This window comes from Ornithorhynchus anatinus, chromosome X5 (genome assembly GCF_004115215.2).
Source record: "Ornithorhynchus anatinus isolate Pmale09 chromosome X5, mOrnAna1.pri.v4, whole genome shotgun sequence".
Taxonomy (NCBI): Eukaryota; Metazoa; Chordata; class Mammalia; order Monotremata; family Ornithorhynchidae; genus Ornithorhynchus; species Ornithorhynchus anatinus.
The window spans coordinates 55,194,914-55,202,614 of NC_041753.1; the positions used below are offsets into that span (position 1 = coordinate 55,194,914).

Consider the following 7,701-nt stretch of genomic DNA (forward strand, 5'->3'; position numbering starts at 1 on the left):
TCCCGGCTCTACTGCTTGTCAGCTGTGTGACCTTGGGCAAGTCACTTAACTTCTCTCTGCCTCAGTTACCTCATCTGTAAAATGGGGATGAAGACTGTGAGCCCTACATGGGACAACCTGATTACCTTGTATCTATTCCAGCACTTAGAACAGTGCTTGGCACATAGTAATTAAAGTGCTTAACAAATACCAACATTATTATTATTATTAATCTCTTTGATGTCATATTTGGTTCACGGGAGACTCTGGTAAAAGAACTCAAGAATCCAGATGTATCTTGGAGAAGGTCCAGGTCTCACAGCAATCTAGAAGTTTGGACACCACAACAGCTTTGTAAACTCACAACTTGGTATGGAGCTTGCTGCCCTGATGACACCACACTCTGCTTGTCAATCTACCAATTGCCATGCTGGCTCTTTTGATTCTGTTTCCTACTTCTTTGCTACCCAGACATCATTGGATGGGGCACTGCCCGGGGAAAGAGAATTTGGTGGCAACATATGCATTGTGTTGGCAATGGAAAATCCATGTTGCATGTAGGGTTTCCCAAATATGGGAAGGTTTTCCTTGTGTTTTTTTTTTAAAAAAAAACAACTAATTCCCAGACCATAGATAATAAACAAGGCAGAAGGAAATGAAATTTCATTCTCTGGTTTGAAAAGGAATTTTTGAAACTGCATATTATAGATTCTTCTCAGTAGCTTTTGAATGCTTTTCAATATTCAAATTATTTCCAGCATTCAGGATTTAATGATTTGTAATATTAGGTATGGTCCAGAGTTGCCCTACATTCCTTCTTCAGCAGGTTACTGGTGAAACCCAAGCATAAAGTGATGTTTCCTTGGTAAAGAAAAAGTGATTCCAGGAGTAAAACTAAACTCCCGAAGCCTGATTTCCTAGGGATTACAACCAAAGACAACATGTCACCCAGGCCCATTGGATGCAGATATCCAGAAACAACTTCTCTTTAGATTGTTGTAAAATTCATATTTAAAACAATGAGCTGATCTTTCCTGGACATTCTAATCTGTAAATGAATACTGAGACAACAAGGTCCACAAACACATACGTGTTCCTAAAGGACACAAACACTCTCATGCAGTTTTATTTTAAGGGGCTCATACAGAACATCAGAAACAAATTTACTTTAGCTATAAAATGGAAGCAATCTTTCTCAATTGGAATTTTCTTTTCTATATAACATGTTCTACTCAGTATTTGTCATAGGTTTGAGGTGGGGTTTTTTCCATTCTAATTGCCCTTTGAGGGGTAGAAGCTATAACCTTTTTCATTCTTTTCTACTGCACCCCTGCCTTTCTGATGGAGCAATGTTAACCATCAATTCTGAGGTGCAAGGGTTGGCTGCACCCCTACCCACCTACTCACTCACCTACTATCCAACTGCTTCACTAGGGACACAGCTGGCAAAACCAAGAGAGTGTGGGTGGCACTAGGCAAACCACTATCACTATAATTTTTTATGGTATTTGTTAAGCCCTTACTATGTGTCAAGCACTCTTCTAATCACTGGGCTAGATAGAAGCTTATCAGATTGGACACAGTCCCTGTCCCACCTGAGGCTCACAGTCCAAGTAGGAGGGAGTAGGAGTTAATCCCCATTTAACATTGAGGAAACTGAGGCCCAGAGAAGTTAACTAACTTGCTCAAGGTCACACAGCAAGCAACTGGCAGAGCCAGGATTAGAGCCCCGGTCCTCTGACTCCCGGGCCCAAGCTCTTTCCACTAGGCCACTCTGCTTCTATAATTGATTCCTTAATTGCAGACTCTCAGTCCCCAAGTCTTTGTGTCTGAACCAAGGTTCGATTTTCATTTACGACAAAAGATTTCATCATTTGGTTGTGTTGTGAGAGGAGTTGTGTTCACTTTTCAAATAGATTCACACACAAAGTTGATTAAAATCTTGACCTTCCAGGATCCAAGTTATTTCTTCAAATCAGCTGAAAGTCCCTGTATTTCTGAAGTTTTAGAGTCAGCCAATGGCATGAATGCATGTATGAGGTGTCCCTGGAATGCTGATACTGCTGATACTGTTTAAACACTCAGGGGAATTACAACGGTGAAACAGTGCTTAGAAAGTGATTCTTATTCCTTCGCCATCTCAAGGGTCACTTTTAAGTGCAATGCTCCCAAAGGAATAAGTAAAAGAGAGCTCCAGAAAAGAGGTGTCCAAAGACTGCAGAAGGAAACAAGAATCTCCCCCAAGTAATATTTCAAAATATAATAGAGGAAAGAAAACGCCATAGTTTTCATAGATTCAAAGCTAAAGATTTGAGCTCCTAAGAATGCTGATTCCCTGCTCATTGGGAAAACTTTGGACAGTTGAGAAGTGACCTTGAAGGAACAAATGAACTGAGGGACCTAAATCCCCCTCACGGCTCTCTAGTTTCTTGGCTCCCCTATTTAAATAAGTATACAAAAAAATGTCCCTTCCCCTAAAACCAATTCTTTCCAAAGAGAAATTGGTGATTTATGCTTTTTTTCAGTTCAACAGAGAGTAGAAATTATGCTGAGTTGAGATTTTAGTCAAGTTGGCTTTGAGGAATACAGGTGCAATTGGTCATACGTATCCTCCAACACTTGCTGGTGCGGTTTCACCTGGGGTTATAAATCAGTACTTGGAGAGTAAGCTTTAGCCAACACCGCAAATGCTAGTTCCAGTATCTGAGACTCTAGCACATTAAGCAGTATGGTACCTTTGTGGTCACCAAGCTATGGGTTACAACAGGCGGAGGAATATGCTGTGGTTTTAAGATAAATATGTGCAATGTGACTTGCAAAGCAGACATAAAATATCCTCAGGTTACATTTTAGTTCAGTATGCAGTGAGGTTTTATGTTTTCCTCTTTTAAAAAAAATCTGTACTTATGTAGGTCACTCATGCAAAAAAGAAAAAGTCAGCTAAAGACTAGTCGGAAACCATATGCTTTTATTTTTAGATTGTATTCTAAACTCCATCTCACAATACAGCAAGTGGTCTTTATGTTTAACATTTTACATCTAAATCCAAAATATTTACTCTTGGAAAATGACAATTCTGCTTGTTGCGTTTGGAACAAAAGCACTGAAAAAGATGGAGAGGAGCCGAAAATGAGACAGAAAAGTGAATTTAAAACTCAATTGGGAGGTACAAGCAAGAAATTTCTCAGTACTGCCCTTGAAATTCCATCCACCAATGACTTCAGCAGGATGTAGTTTGGCAGAACTGAAAACTGGTGAAAGTTAAATTCAGAATTGTACCATGAAAGGATAAAAAAAAAACAGCAGTTGATTGTTCAAGTCATGCAGAACTGTTAATTGAGTTATTATTGCTCACTTGTAGGCCAGTAATGTAAAGTAAGCTAATCAGTCATATTTATTGAGTGCTTACTGTGTGCAGACCAATGTATTAAGCACTTGAGAGTACAATATAATAGAGTTGGTAGGCACATTCCTTGCCCATAACGAGTTTATAATCTGGGGGGGATACAGATATTAATCTAAATAAATAACTTATGGATATGTACATAACTGCTGTGAAGTTGAAGGGGGGGAGAGGTATAAGGGTGAAAATCCAAGTGCAGAGGTCACACAGAAAGGAGTAGGAGAAGAAGAAATGAGGATGGTGGTGCAATGATGGCAAAGGCAGAGGGAAGACAGGATTTGGGTGGGAAGATGGGGAGTTCTGTTTTGGACATGTTAAGTTTGATGTGTCAGCAGGGCATCCAGGTAGAAATGTCCTGAAGTGCAGGAGGAAATGCGAGATAGGGAGTATTCTTTCAGATAACAGGAGAAATGTTTAGGGCATTCTTGCACTATATTGTTTCCTCCTATCTATAATTGACTGTAGTGTCGGTCTCCCTAAATCAATCAGCCCATCAGTCAATGGTATCCCAGCTCTGCCACTCGTCAGCTGTGTGACTGTGGGCAAGTCACTTAACTTCTCTGGGCCTCAATTCCCTCATCTGTAAAATGGGGATTAAGACTGTGAGCCCCATGTGGGACAACCTGATTACCCTACATCTACCCCAACACTTAGAACAGTGCTCTGCACATAGTAAGCGCTTAACAAATACCAACATTATTATTTATTGATCACTTACTGTGAGCAGAGTACTGTATTAAGCACTTGGGAAAGTACAACGTAACAGAATTGGTAGATGTGTCCACAGTCCACACAGTCCATAAGTCCACAGGGGGAGAAAGACATTAAAATAGATTTAGGGATAGGGGAAAAAGGAATCAATTAATCAATCAATCAATGGTACTTATTGAGTGCTTACTGTTTGCAGAGCACTGTACTAATCACGTGGGAAAGTACAATACCTATAAAGTTGGTAACCTCAGTCCCTGCCACTAGGAGCTTATAGTCTACAGAGGAACAGAGACATTAAAATAGGGCAACTAGGGATAGGAGAATAGTAGAATATAAATTGTAAGATCCTTGTGGGAAGCCCTACTAATTCTACTGTACTTTCCCAGAGACTCCGTATAGTCATCTGCATAGTAGGTGCTCAATAAATACTGTCGATTCATTGGTTTTGGCTAGAGCTCAGCTCAGAGTGAAAACTGCCAAGCTAATGCTAAGCTGAGTACCCGAAACCCAGCCCAAACCTATGAGACCTGAAAGGGTTCTGGGGTTGCCTATGCATGACTCACTTCCCTGTGTGTAGGGTTGTCAGTGTGGGCTGCTTGGGCTTAGGTTGATGAGGCTGCAGTGGAACAGCAGTGTCGTGTCTTGTCTGAGCCAGGAAGGTGGAGTGACACCTTGCTACTGCATTGCATACGCCCAGATTCTCAGACCTCTGGAAAGGGAAATGGGGGCATGAGCCACTCCATCCTAGATCTGGTCTGGCCAAGTCAGAACCCAGATGCAGTGGTGATTCCTGATCCAAACATTTGATAAGTCAGGAGGCCCACTCCCTTGGAAAACTCATTCACTCTTGTCTTGTCTTATGCTGTCAAGTCGTCTTCCAACCATAGCGACACCATGATTACATCTCTCCCAGAACACCCTGCCTCCATCTGCCATCGTTCTGGTAGTGTATCCATAGATGGTAAAAATTTGGAAGTGGTTTACCACTGCCTCCTTCCGTATAGTAAAATTGAATCTCCTCCCTCGACTCTTTCCCATACTGCTGCTGCTCAGTACAGGGGAGTCTTGACTTGTAGCAGGTTGCCTTCCACTCGCTAGCCACTGGCGAAGCTAGGAATGGAAGGGGTATGCCTCTGCTTGACTCTCCCTCCCATAGTCAAGACTGGTAGAGTACTGGAAACTCTACAGGTGCGACCCTGAGAGGGTAAATCATTCACCACCTTGGCTTAAACTACCATCTCTATGTGGATGATTCCCAAATCTACATCTCCTGCCCTGATCTCTCTCCTTCTTTGCAGTCTCGCATTTCCTCCTGCCTTCAAGATGTCTCTACTTGGATGCTCTCCCATCACCTCAAACTTAACATGTTCAAAGCAGAACTCCTCATCTTTCCACCCAAATCCTGCCCTCCCCCTGACTTTCCCATCACTGTAAACAGCACCACCATCCTCCCTGTCTCACGAGTCCATAACCTTGGTGTTATCCTCAGCTCATCTCTCTCATTCTTCATCCATATCTGCCTTTGACACTGTCGACCATCCCCTTCTCCTCCACACTTTATCTCACCTTGGCTTCTCGGATTCCATCCTCTCTGGTTCTCCTCTTATCTCTCTGGCCATTCATTCTTGATCTCCTTTGTGGGCTCCTCCTCCCCCTCCCATCCACTAACTGTAGGGGTTCCTCAAGGGTCAGTTCTTGGCCCTCTTCTGTTCTCCATCTATACTCACTCCCTTGGTGAACTCATTTGCTCCCACAGCTTCGACTATCATCTCTACTCAGATGACACCCAAATGTACATCTCCTCCCCGGTTCTCTCCCCCTGCTCTTCCCCCTTCCCCTCCCCTCAGCACTGTGCTCATTTGTATATATTATTATCCTATTTATTTTGTTAAAGAAGTGTACATCTCCTTGATTCTATTTATCTTGATGTTGTCTTGCTTTTGTTTAGTTCTGTTTTGCTTTGCTGTCTCCCCATTTCGACTGTGAGCCCGTCACTGGGCAGGGATTGTCTCTGTCTGTTGCGAATTGTACATTCCAAGCGCTTAGTACAGTGCTCTGCACATAGTAAGCGCTCAATAAATACTATTGAATGAATGAATGAATGAATATATTCAATCTGTCACCAAATCCTGTCAGTTCAACCTTCGCAACATCACTAAAATCCACCCTTTCCTCTCCTTCTACACTGCTACCATGTTAATCCTAGCACTTATTCTCTTCTGTCATGATGACTTCATCAGCCTCCTTGCAGACCTCTTTGTGTCTTGTCTCTCAGTCCACTTCAGTCCATACTTCACCCTTCTGCCTGAATCATTTTTCTACAAAACCATTCAGTCCATGTTTCCCCACTCCTCAAGAACCTCCAGTGATTGTCCATCTACCTCTGCATCAAACAGAAACTTCTTAGCATCAGCTTTAAAGCACTCAATTACCTTGCACCCGCCTACCTTACCTCGCTGATTTCCTACTATAACCCAGCCCACACACTTTGCTTCTCTAACACCAACCTACCTCGATCTGGTCTATTTTGCCAATGACCCCTCACTCTCATCTTGCTTCTGGCAAGAAACTCCCTCCCCCTCCGTGTCCAACAGATGATCACTCTCCCCACCTTCAAAGCCTTAATTAAAAGCATATTTCCCCCATGAAACCTTCCCCAACTAAACCCTCATTTCATCTTCTCTCATTCCTTTCTGTGTTCCCCTATATTTGCATTTGTACCCTTTCTTCACTCCACAGTCAGACCCATAGCACTTAGGTACATATCCATAATTTAATTACTTATATTACTGTCTGTCTCCTCTAGGAACATGTCTACTAACTCTGCTATATTGTACTTGAGTACAAGTGCTTAGTACAGTGGTCTTCACACATATGAGAAGCAGCATGGTGTAGTGGTTAGAGTGTGGGCCTGGGAGTCTGAAGATCTGGGTTCTAATCCCAGCTCCACCACTTGTCTGCTGTGTGACCTTGGGCAAGTCACTACTTCTCTGTGCCTCAGCTATCTTATCTGTAAAATGGGGATTAAGATTGTGAGCCCCATGTGGGACAGGGACTGTGTCCAATTCAATTTGCTTGTATCCACCCCAGTGCTTAGTACAGTGCCTGGCACATAGTAAGCGCTTAACAAATACCATAATTATTAATTATTATTACATGACTGATTGCTCCTAGACCATCTGCTCCTTATGGGTGGGGAATGTGTCTTCCAGCTCAGTTGTATTGTACTGTCCCAAGTGATTTATTTAGTGCTCTGCAAGTGGTTAGCACTCAATAAATATCATTGATTGATTGATCCAGAGAGTTCACCACAGAATCAGCCCAGCCTCACTCCAATCAGCCCAGCACCTCCTGCTTAGTTTGCACTGCCCGGCAGGGTGAGTTCACCTCTCTAGGAAGAACCTGGCTCTATACGTCATTTGAAAACTTCCCTATGAGTCCAAAAAATTTCAGATGGCTGCGGCAGTGTAATGTAAACCTGTGATTCCAATTCCCGAATGCACATGTGGTAATTAAACCTGGGTCAGGAAAAAATGCTCATAGTGACTCATCCGCTGGTGCTGGCGCATGCTCTAATGGGCCTACAGCTGGACTACTGTACCTGCCTA

At 42.7% G+C, this 7,701-nt stretch overlaps 1 non-coding gene across 1 annotated transcript; it reads right to left on the reverse strand.

The window, feature by feature from the left end:
* Positions 1-5,161: 5,161 nt before the first annotated feature.
* Positions 5,162-5,299, reverse strand: LOC114808416. Its single transcript, XR_003756264.1, has one exon. It is a non-coding gene; the product is annotated as a small nucleolar RNA SNORA7 (small nucleolar RNA).
* Between the last annotated feature and the right edge of the window lie 2,402 nt (positions 5,300-7,701).